The following is a 12,484-nucleotide window of genomic DNA, read 5'->3' as shown; positions in this document are numbered from 1 at the left end:
CCGCTCCCTGACACTGGGCGTGGCTGTCTGTGCTCCTGACTTCCGGCCATCTCTAGGGGCCAGTGCAGGGCCCTGTGTCTCAGGACCCCTGGAGCTGAGCCCCAGCTCTCTCCACCAGCCTTATCCTGAGGCCTGCTGTGTGCCCGGATGTTATTTCCCCCCAGGCTGCTCGGTCACCACACAAACAGGTCCCGGTGGGTCCCTCCGCCCTGCTTTCCAGACAGGCGCTCTGTAAGCTTGGCGGCTGAGACTCGAAACTCACAGTTCAAGCAACACACGTGTGTCATGTGGTGCTGTCGGGAGTATCGGTGAATAAAGCAGCCCCTGTTCTCATGGACAAAGGACAGCTGTACATACTGGACACCAAGTGCCACGGCCGGGGGTAGGAAGTACCATGGAGAAAGAGTCTTGCCATTTTATGTAGGGGATGAAAAGGCCTCACTGAGAATGTGACTTCTGAGTTGATCTTGCAAGGAAGTGATAGAGTTGGCCAGATGGGTATCTGGGGAAGAGCATTTAAGCTGTGAGAATGGGAATGGCCAGTGCAAAGGCCCTGAGGCAGGAGTAAGTAGCAGGAATCCTGTGTGGCTAGAGCAGTGGGAGGAGATTAGAGACCCATAGTGAGGAGCAAGGTCACCTGTCTCAAGGCTGTGTCAGGGTCTTTGGCTGTACCCTGAGTGGGGAGGTTCTTGTGGCCTCTTATCTAGGGTTTGTCAAACTTTATACCAATAAAATAATTAGTGATATAAGTTCTAGAAGGAGAAAAGAAAATCACTTTACTGGGAAGGGGAGGAATAGGGGGAAGGACGGCTACCCTGTCTGAGGAAGGGAGAGAATCCAGAGCCCGCACTTGGGGTCTTTGTTCTCAGCCTTTTATCACACGACGGGAAAGGGCCTGCCCCTCAAGAGGTGCTACACTTGCCGGCTGTTCCGGGCTCAGACCCCGATCTGGCCGTGGCCCTCCCGTGGCCCACTGCACGTTGCTGGGCGAGCGCTTCTGTGGTCTCCCTGTGCGGTCCAGGTGCTCCTCTTGTGAGGGTCACGGCAGAGGTGCAGTCAAGGCCGGGTCAAAAGGCTACGCCTGCATTTTACCGCACTGCTATGGTGTGAGAGTCATGACATGCACGGGTGCTTCTGTACCGGAGTGAGTGTCGGGGTGTCAGTGTATACCTCACACACTGAGTGAGTTCTCTGTAATGTAGCCCCCTCCCCACCATGCTTGTTTTCTGCTGAATTGGAGGTGGAGGGAGGAGGGGATTGAGGCCTTGGGACTTCGGGGAGCCAGGGTCTTATCAGCAGCCCTGTTTGTTTTTCTTAGCTGCTCTCTCCAGCAGGGGTTTAACTCTTCATTTGCCAGATACCTCACTGCGGCCCTTTACTTTCCCTGCCTGTCCCCGACTCTCCCTCATTTCCCCTGCTGAGACGCCCATCCACTGCTGCTGGGGAGAATGGCTCCAGGCCGACCTGGCTTCTTGGAGCTGAATGGGGTCGTTGTTGGGGGCAGCGGATGGGAGCCCTCAGCAGCACTTGCAGTGGGACACCGACGGAAGCCGTCCTCTATCCTGTCGTGTAACTTGGGAGCCGGAGAGTCCACGACACCCCTCCTTATGCAACCGTCTGGATTTTTGTAAAATACCCTGAGTCCTGGTCTACACCAGTTTGGAGGCGTTAATGTGTGTGCAGCAGGCACCATCCAGCACTGTGCAGATGCCTCCTTGACGGATCAGCACCCTTTCAGAATCTGACAGTGTTCTGGCATCACAGTCCTGCAAAAATACCCACCTGAGACTAGTTCCTGAGGTCTCTGAAACTGCTTCCTGAGTCCCGGGCCAGCTCAGCTGTATTAGCAGCGAGGCTGGGTTTTGAGCTGAATTAGCGAGTACTCCAGTGCAGCAGGAAGGCTGTGATTCCGAGAACAACAGGTGACAGGCTCTCGTTTCCATGGAGACAAAGAGACGTCAGTGTGTCCGTGTCCCCCATATAAACTTGTTCTCGTCGCTCTAGATCGCAGTGATTAAAGGCAGCTACAACAACAGGACTGGAGCTCAGCCGAAGCCTCCCCGGCCTCCTCTACATTTACAGGAGTCTAAGCATCGTGTTCCCCGGGACTGAAATTCATGTCAGATTTGCTGTCCCCTAGAACAAGTACCGGAGGGAGACGCAGGAGCGCTGACGTCCCCTCTGTGAGATCGGTGGGGAGGAGATTTGGGGTATATCGTGTATTGTCTTTCCTCAAGGGACAGTGCTGAAAATGTTATTGGCTGAATTGTTTTGGTTTTTTGTTTTTTCCTCCTTTCCCACTATTTTCTGTGGGAAGCATAGGACAGTCTAGTAAGTGTGTCTTGGCCCTCCGAGCTGTGGGGAAATCTGGCCTTTTATCGGTGCCATATCCAGTCAAATACGACAGTGTCTTTTATCATACCTCCAATAGGAACTCCTGCTAAGACAGTTAAGGGATTTGGAGACCTCAGGGGCTGTCTTTACATCTGAGATCTTGTGGGCGCTGTACAGATTTAATTATTACCCTAGGTGGGGGTGACTACTTGGAGGTCTGTATAACAAAGCCACAGTCATGCTGCCCGAGGGGTCCTAGTGGGAATCTCTGTCCCACTGATAATGGACAGAGGAAGGACCCAGCTAGGGTGCACATGAGCATCAGAAATGATTCCATCCCTGAGGTAAAGGACGACTGAATTGGAACCATACCAGGATTATATGGAAAATCCACAGGACAACACATAGGAGAAACACAGGGTGTTCAGCTCCCTCTCTGTCAGTCACTGATATTTTTCTCCCCCTCCAGTAGAGGACACAGAATGAGAGTACAGAAGCAAAAGAAATTTGTTTGTGCTGGGGTAAAAAGAGCCCTGAAACCAGAGGTCATGCATAGCATCGACGAGGTCCTGTCTGGCGGCCATAGAGTAAAATCGAATAGAATAAATTCTTCACACAGAGTGTGCAGGAAATCTTGAAATTGGGGTGAGGAAGTGGACATCACCAGTACCCGCAGTAGACAGATTTTTAGCATCCCTCCTCTTTGTTTTGTCTTTTAAGGAGGAACTTGAGATCTTCTACAGAGTCACAGGCATCGGTGGGCTCTGATGTGGCCTGGGGTGGATCTGAAGGTGCGTTGTCTTGTTGCGTTGCCATGGTGCACTGTCATGGTGTGTTGCCATAGTGCGTTGTGGTGGTGCATTGTCATTGTGGTGCTGGGAGGCAGTCCGCAGCTTTACTTAAGTGTGATGAATCCGGGAGTCGCATCCCGTCACCTTCTCTGCAGTGGGGTGGAAAGGAACACAGGCAGGCATCTTCCCACCTGGGTTTGCTTATGTCTTCCGTGTCTAAGGCCTTGACTAACATCAGGATCCCAGGGCAGAGGAGAGGCTTGCCAGGTAGAGTGGGCCTGGGATTTGTCTGTCTCCAGGGCAATAGGGTTTGCTGAAACTGAGCTCAGGACCTTACTTGTCTCAAGGCTCCCTCAGCCTCCTCAACAGCTAGGGTGTCATTTCTGAGGAAAGGTCTCTCAAAGTTCAAAGGGAGATGCCCCCGAAATGCAGGTGCATTCCTGGCCCGTATAAAGGTCACAGGTAGGAGCTGCTTCCAAGGGGTCTAGCATTCTCGTCCCAGCTTGAGCAGGTGTCTTTTGAGTGTCCCATTGGCCCATTCTGCTGTCTTGAAGATTGGGGCCACCAGGCACAACAGAGCTGATACTCCGTTCCCAGGGCTTTTGAGACTCCCTGGGTGACTTCAGAGCAGAAGGCGGGCCCGTGTCACTCTGGAGACCTCATGGACTCCAGACCGTGGGACAGTCGCATGCACAAGGACCCTGACTACACCTGGAGCCTTTTCAGTCTGGGTAGGGAAGGCTTCTGTCCACCCCCGGGGGGTCACCCAGGACTGTGAGGAACTAGCTATGCTGGCCTCCTGGTGAGTGGGGCAAATCAATCCCCTGACGGCACTGGGGTAACTGCCCCGAGGCTGCCTCCTGGAGGTTCCCACCGGGCAGCTGAGGCTCGGTTCTCAGAGGCACCTCCTTCAAACTGCCTGTCCTCCCACTTCATCTAGTCCTCCCTCCAGCAAGGATCTGGTAGCCTAAGTAAGGGTGTTTCTCTGTCCTACATGACAAGTATCATGGATACTTTTAATTACTTTCCACACCAAGCCTCTTGGTAGAAGGAGGCGACCCTCAGGGGTGGCCCACCATCCCGCAGAATTAAGGGCCCATCCCTGGCTTTTGCCAGGTAGAATTTCTTTATCAGAATGAACAGGCAGGCCCATCAGTAACAGACCAGCTGACGGCAAGAGGAGGCCCTCCAGCTGCAGAGAAGCATCAGCCTTTGCCTCCCCCTCAGCCCTTGTGTTCCCTACAGCAATAGAAAGTGTTCTCTCTGATGCCCAGGGTGGTGAATGACTGCCACTTCTACAGGCAGGTGAAGAGCCTAAGGAGTTGTAGAATTTCTGGGGCATGCTGAATAGGACATCTGTTAGAAGTCAGCAGGGCTCTTTCTTCCCAAATGGCAGCATGCAGACGGACCACACAGTATGCGAACTTAGAATCAGTAAAAACGCTTACTCCGCTATCCCTTGTCAGCGCTGGGGTGACAGCAATCTGCACTGCCTTCTGAGTGTTTGTATTACAAGGAAATGAGCACAACTCTCCCTCCCTCACGGCCAATCACTGCATAGCCCACATTTCTCACAGCCAATCACTACATAACCCACCTTTCTCACAGCCAATCACTGTATAGCCCACTTTTCTCAGAGCCAATCACTACATAAACCACTTTTCTCACAGCCAATCACTGCATAACCCACCTTTCTCACAGCCAACCACTGCGTAGCCCGCCTTTCTGGGGGCATCCTGTTCAAAGGAGCTTCCTCATCCTCAGTGTTACAGATTGTTTAACCCTTTCCTCAACAGTTGGCTGTGGATTAGAACCTCTGTACAGTTGTGTTCACTGTCTCCCAGCCTTGGGGATCAGGCAGGAAGGTGGCAGGGTTAAGATTTTGACCTTGCTGGGAGTTCTCTTGGTTCAGAGGAGGCCCTGGTCTTTCAGTGGTCTCCCTGGCCAGCAGGCTAGGGGCTAAGAGTCCTAGGAGAGGTCTTTGCCTGTGGGGCTCCCTGCCACTGGGGCAATCCTTTTTAAAAGGTCCTGGCTTTTTACAATGAGAACAAAGTTTGGACTTGTTAATCAGGAAGCCCTGGGGAGCAGCAACTAATTCTCCATGTCTCTTTTTCCCATCTGTTGAATTTTCTGGTCCCTGTTGTAAAAGACCTTTGTAGCCGCTCAGAGACAGAGCCTGCATTCTCTAATTCCCTACATTCTCCCTGTCAGAATCAGAGGTGAACTTAGAGTCTGCAGGGAATGTCAGGAGCAGACAGAGATGAATCTGTCCTTGAGGACGGCTTTTCCTTCATTCCTAGCGGGGCTTACGAGGGTGTGTTTGGTCAGAGCCCCGTAAGCCTTTGTAACAATACTGATGGGGGCTCTTTCTCCCCTGATAAACCCAGCTTAGCACAGCGTAGTTAATTGGCTTGACCTTTGATGACCTTAGCCCTCCTTTGATGCAATAAAGAATGTGTAAAGAGACCTTTTCTTGGGGTATGCGACAAGCCCAGGGGGCTTGGCCCTGGGACAGGTCTTCTGTCCTACAGGGCAAATATCTCCTCTCCCTCCTCCTCCTCATCTGCCTCTCTCTGGCACGTCTATGGGCTGGTGATAGGCGCTTCCTGTCCTCACTGCGGCTCTGACAATCCTGTCTGTTCCTCCTGGGTTTAATATCTCACAGAAGGTGAGTGTCCCGTTATCCATGTGAGTCTGAAGTGAGCGGAGACTCTCTCAGAGGCTCGAGCATATCTGTCAGGATCATCGCGGAAACCTTCCAGATCTCACGTAACTTCTCCCGCTTCAGCACAAGTGAATGGGGGGGCGGTTCAGCCGACCTCTGCGTTCGGAACAGAGGGGCATCGGGTTAGCAGCTGGGCCATGAAGCCTGAGCCCAGGGTATGAGAGTCTCCCCGGAGACTCTCTGGGTGTCGCTTTTTCCCTGTTGGGGCCTTAAGTTTGGGTCCCTCCCCGCTGGGACAAGAAAAGGGGACCAGTCCCAAAGCCACTAGGAGAGTCCATGGAACACCGAGGTATCCGCCCAGGATTTTCGAGACAAAAACCAACCGGACACAAGCTTCTTCAGCCCATCCTTCTCCTTTTTGCAAAGTGATTCTAATTGGCCTATGGTATTGTAGTTCCCGCTGACACACACACATGCACACCGTCTTCCTTGATAGCGGGTACCCTGGCCAAGCCCCAGTACGGTAGAAGACAAGGGCCTTTTCCCTCAAACTCCGAGGACCTGACTCTCCAGGGCTGAAGAAGACATTCCAGGGGTGAACGCGGCAGAATGGCTGATTGTCCAACCCCCATCTAAGAAGAGAGAAAGACTGAGTGTGATGGCCTCTTTGGGCATCCCCGAGTGCAGCCCCCCCCCCCAGCTCCAGGATGGAAATGGGGAAGGAACTCTGTGTAGGCGTCAGCCTGCCCTCTGCTGGGGTTCTACCGAGACACCTTTCCTCCTGCCTTGCAAAGCCAGGAACACGACACCCATCTCACCGGGAAGTCCAGGTGTGGCCCCGACTCCCTGGCCCCTTCCCGTGGTTGGCTTTCGTCTCTCTTACCTGTGCATGGATTTAGGCCAGCGTCCCTGATGAGGCGCTCTCTGGAGGGAGAATTGGACCAGGACCGTTGTGATCCCGTTACGTCCCTGGTGACGGTGACTGTGCCACACCTCAAATGCAGAGAGCTCCCAGAAGGCTCTTTCCTCCGAGGGGCTGAGAGGGTGTGAAAGCGCATTCCAAAGTGGCCGGGCGTCGGTTGTCCGGTGGCAGAATTCTTGCCTGCCCAAGTGAACGGGTGTGGGGGCACTTGTTCATGTTGAGAACCACGGCCTGCCATGGCCATCTAGGACGGCCTGGGTTTCTGACCCTGTTCTCTAATTTTATCCTGAGAGCCTGAATTGAGAAGCTCTAACATAGAGAACAAGGATGGGGGGGGGGCACACTGTTCTCTATACAGATGTCTTTGCCATCTCTAACCACGCTGTCAGGATAGGGGCCTGGGGACAGAACAGACGGAAGGTGAAAGGAGGACGATGGGAGGGATCTAGCCAGGGCCTTGAGCTCTGTCACCTCTGGGGACACAGAGACAGGTAACAGTCCAGGAGAAATCTCAGCCCTGGACCCCAGGACAAACAGGTCTCCGGCACGTTTCATGGTATCTTATCTAGTCACCTAGGTGGTTTCCCTCAATAGCAGCACTGCCTAGGCTTTACTTAAACCCACTCTGAAGATGTCTGTGCCCTGGTATCAGTAACACACTTAGGAGACGCACAGATTGAAGTCTACACCCGCTGTCTAGCAGTCATAAATCACATGCCAGGGGCTGGGGATTTAGCTCAGCGGCACAGCGCCTGTCTGGCAAGCGCAACGTCATGAGTTCAATTCCCAGTACTGGAAAAAAACAAAAACAAAAACAAAAATAAATAAATCACATGCTAGTAAAGGCGTATTTATCCCCCCCACACACACATATGAGCACCAGAGCTGGCGGTGGAGCGGAGAACAGGGAGGTTGGAGCCTTTTCTGAGAGCAGGAGAGCGGGAGAGATAGAATCCTGGGCCCCTCCACCCAGTCCCAGAGATGGCCTTGCCCATGACCTGATAAGTCACTTGTATCTGCACAGCTTGGGATATGACCCCAGCCAGCCAAAACAGGGGAGCCATGGCTTTTAGAGGGCTGAGCTTGGGTTCTTCGGTTCAGAAAGGGAGATGAAGGAGCAGTCTAGAAATCCTTCTTTGAGTTTTTTTTTATTTTTTATAGTCTTTTTGAAACAAGGTTTCATTCACTGTGCAGTTCAGGCTGGCCTTGAACTCACTTTGTAGTCCAGGCTGGCCTCCAACTCGCGGTGATCCTCCTGCCTCAGCCTCCTGAGTGCTGGGATTACAGGTGTGTGCCACCACGCCTGGCTTTAGAAATCCTTGCTTTGAGTTGTATGTTATGGTCGGCATGTGCACTGCTTATTTGGAAATAGCACCCTCTGGTGTCACCCGGAGGTCGGTCTTTCCCATGAAGGGACTGCCTTAGGGCACTGGAGTGGGCTTTGTCCTCTTGCCCATCCTCCTGGCCGAGCAAGAGTCTGATGTCTCATCTGACCCAGAGACGGGGTTTCTGTCTCCCATCTAAATGACTCTCACCTCCAGAGCTTTTATGGAGAAGCGCTCATTTTTTGCGGGGCTCAACTTGAGAATTTCAGTTATTGGAAAGGAGAAAAAGACTGACGAGTCCTTTCTCAGGTTCCTCTTTAGCAGAAAAATGCCTCAAAGAAAGGAGGAAAGTACCAAGTGACAGGAAAAGGTTGGACTAAAAGATCAGCGAAAGATGTTGGGCCAGGCGTGGTGGCGCACACCTGTAATCCCAGCACTTGGGAGGCTGAGGCAGGAGGATCACCACAAATTTGAGGCCAGCCTGGGCTACATAGCGAGACTGTCTCAAAAAAAAATCAGCAAAAGACAATATTCTCCTCACCAGCAGGGGATCGAACCAGAAAGGAAACTGAGGCAGTACAGGCTCGACATTCCCCTCCGCAAATAGGGGGATCAGGCTAGCCTGTCTTGTGGAAACTGTCCTCTAAATCTTAAGATTGGCCCTGACCTATTGTCCTGCAACTGGCCATCGGAGTGCCAGATTAGGTAAGAAGCATGTTAGATATAAGCTAGTTCTTTTAGAATCAAAAATCCATTTTATAGCAGTTTACAAATTCACATTTTTGTTAGTATCAAAATCCCCACTAGGGGGAGCACTAACACTGTTCTCTCTGTGGGTGCAGCAAGCGCCTCCTGCCCCCAGCCCGCCTCCCACAGGAGGCCCGCGGGAATCTGACCTGCAGCTCTGCGCAGCCCGCCTTGGCCAGTTCACACGGCTCTCCAGAGACTTCTCTTGTTTGTTCGTCCTTTCTCTAGGGCCCCATGTTGGGCACCAGAAATGGCACGTCTGGCGCAGGTAGATCTTATCTAGGGCTTGTCAATCTCTATACCAATAAAATAATCAGAGATACAAGTTCTAGAAGGAGAAAAGAAAGTCACTTTATTGGGAAGGGGAGGAATAGGCGGACAGACGGCCACCTTGTCTGAGGAAGGGAGGGAGTCCAGAGCCCGCACTTGGGGTCTTTGTTCTCAGCCTTTTATCACACAACGGGAAAGGGCCTGCCCCTCAAGAGGTGCTACACTCGCCGGCTGTTCCAGGCTCAGACCCCCATTTGGCCATGGCCCTCCCGTAGCCCCCTGCACGTTGCTGGGCGAGCGCTTCTGTGGTCTCCCTGTGCGGTCCAGGTGCTCCTCTTGTGAGGGTCACGGCAGAGGTGCAGTCAAGGCCGGGTCAAAAGGCTACGCCTGCATTTTACCGCACTGCTATGGTGTGAGAGTCATGACATGCACGGGTGCTTCTGTACCGGAGTGAGTGTCGGGGTGTCAGTGTATACCTCACACACTGAGTTCTCTGTAATGTAGCCCCCTCCCCACTGTGCTTGTTTTGTGCTGAATTGGAGGTGGAAGGATGAGGGGGTTGAGACCTCGGGACTGCGGGGAGCCAGGGTCTTATGAGCGGGCCCTGGTTTTCTGTTTTTCTGTCTTTTTGAGACAGGGTCTTGAGCTCTGTAGTTCAGGCTGGCCTTGAACTCACTTTGTAGCCCAGGCTGGTATTGAACTTACAATGATCCTCCTGCCTCAGCCTACTGAGTGCTGGGATTACAGAGGTGCTACCACATCCATCTTGGTTTTCTTAGCCTCTCTCTTCCTCTCTCCCCACCGGGGTTTAACACTTTATTTGCCAGCAACCTCACTGCGGCCCTTTACTTTCCCTGCCTGTCCCCTGAGTCCCCCTGCTCTGCTCTGCCTTTTGCCCGGGCCTCTGTGCTGCCTTGTGGAGGAGGATGCAGGTGAGTGGGGAGAAGCAGACCCCGGCGTGTGGGCTGATGCCGTGATCCATGGCTGGAGGGGATGCCTTGGACTGAGGTGGTCACTGAGAGCTTGGTGAGAAGTGATCACATCTGATACATATTTTGAGTCTTGCCAACAGGATTTGCTGATGGATCGGATGTGGGAGAGAGACTCAGTGGAGAATCCGAACTTTCTAGTCTGAGCAGTTGCAAGAATGGGTTGCCACTGGTAGAGAGGGGAGACTTTGAAGAGACAGGGAAAGAGGTCTGTGTGGCCACGTCAGTTTTGACGATCAGACACGCAAGTAGAATGATCAAACAGACATTCGGATGTTGAGCCTGAAATTCTGGCAAAGGTTGGGCTTGAGAAATATTAAAAGTCACCAAAAAAGTCATCACCTGGCCAGTCATGGTGGCGCATACCTGTAATCTCAGCACTGGGGAAGCTGAGGCAGAAGGATCGTTGTGAGTTCGAGGCCAGCCTGGGCTACAAAGTGAGCTCAAGGCCAGCCTGAACTGCATAGTGAGACCCTGTCTCAAAAAGACAAAAGAAAAAAAAAATCATCACCTGTCTTCTGGTAATCCGATGTTTGTCCTAAACTTGTCTCGGTATTTGAGTGGTAAAGTTTGGCCCAAAGTGGCTTCCATAAGAGTGAACTGTATCCTAACTTTATGTTTGAACATGTTATAACCCAACCCAAGGTCTGCTTCAGTCACTTAGCAACTAAATCTCAGCCAATCATAGCCTGCCAACTGCGCCCAATGAAGGCAAATGCTGACTGCAACTAATCAAGTTGTTTTTTCAGGTCACTCCTCTCCCTCCCCTGCTATAAATATAAAAGCATATGTGCCAGCCTAGTAGCACATGCCTATAATCTCAGCTCTCAGAAGGCTGAGGCAGGAGGATTACCACGAGTTTGAGGCCAGCCTGGACTGCATAGTGAGACCTTGTCTCAAAAACACAAATACAAAACAAAAACACATTGGCGGGCTGGAGCATTCTGAACCAACTGTGGCTTTTAATGGTGCCTGGGTCTAGAACCTTTCTCTTGCTTGTATAAATCCTGTTGAACTTAACTCGGGTTTTTCTTTAGCGCTTCACGGCCTGGGGCTCTGCGGACCACTACACTGTGGACGTTCTGTGAAAGGGCGCTGGGACTCGGGGTCGGAACAGAACTCAGTGCCTCAGCCCAACTTTAACCTGCCCTGGGAACTCAGGGGAGTTCGTTCACCTCTCCCAAAGTCAGTTCCTGGTCTCAGGGGGTGGGGCTGGTCATGCAACATACAGACCCATGGTTTTAATAAGGTCACATGTACTGTGCCAGCTCTGTGCCAGCCTCCACATCACCAGCTATAAATACTGGCAGCCCATTTTGCTGGACAAGTTTATTGCTGCTACGAGCACAGCATCCTTCTCCCCTGTGGTCACACTCTGAACCGTCAGCTTTTCCTCCCGACCTACGGACTGCTCTTCTGAGCAGATGACCCTGTCGCCTAAGACTCCGACAACGCCCTGGTCATGAGTGTGAATTGAGAATGGGGAAGCGGGGCCGGGTTCTGCTGGGGCCTGGCGTTGACACGCCATTCTGGGCCACTTACCCGATGAGCACGCCAAGGACACTGAGTGACCTTAGCTGAGAGGACGGTGGCAGTCTGGCTCCTGTGCTCGTCCCTGCAGGCCAGATGGCTGTGAGTCCTGTCCTCAGGCCCTGCCAAGCCCCGCTGGACATCCAGTCCACAAAGCTGCACTGTGAGCCCCACGGTCCCATGGGAAACTGTGGGGTGAGTAGCTCAAGAGCCAGCCGGTGTGGAGGAGAGGGCCCGAGCCACTTTTTTGTTTAACCAGCTTGGAATGTTCTGTCCCCCCAAGAAGGCTGGAGTTTTCTTCCGGCACCGTTAGGAAGAGTGTTTGGGAAGCTCTCTAGAATGTGCGGTAAAAAGAGAAGACTCCTTGGGTCCCAGCAGACCCATCGGCCCACGTGCCAGCCACGGCCACACTGTGGGGCCATGCGGCCCTGGGAGACCTGGAGTCCGCCTCCACATCTCTAAAGAAGAGAAAGAAGGCAGCCCTGCGACACACAGAGCGGGCAAAGCTGACTCTGCCAGGCACGGGCAGAGGGTACTTGGGCTCCACCATGGGGAGCATGAACCGAGGGCGGAGCCCTGCTTGGTGGGGGAAGCACAGATGACCGCCGCCCTGCCACTGCCTTCCTGCGGCTCCTCCCGCTTCCGTCTGCCATCGCTCACCTCACACTGCGCCTCACCTGGGCTCGCTGAGATGCCTCTTGGGGAACATGTGCTCGGAGAGCCCTTCTCCCTCCTCCCTGGCCTCCGCCCCATGCTCCTGCCTGAGAGCAGGATCAGGACTGCTGCTCTGCAAGGGGACCCAGGCTCGCACTGCACTGACACTCCCGAGGGGCTGCTGCCTGCAGGCCGACCCTTCTCTTCCCAGGGGCACCAGAGGCGCAGGTGGGAAGGAGACGGCCAGGCGTTGGGCG

Source organism: Chinchilla lanigera, unplaced genomic scaffold, assembly GCF_000276665.1.
Source record: "Chinchilla lanigera isolate Chin_1 unplaced genomic scaffold, ChiLan1.0 scaffold00012, whole genome shotgun sequence".
Lineage (NCBI taxonomy): Eukaryota > Metazoa > Chordata > Mammalia > Rodentia > Chinchillidae > Chinchilla > Chinchilla lanigera.
The sequence above is the reverse complement of the archived record's forward strand: the minus strand, read 5'-3'. Positions refer to the sequence as shown.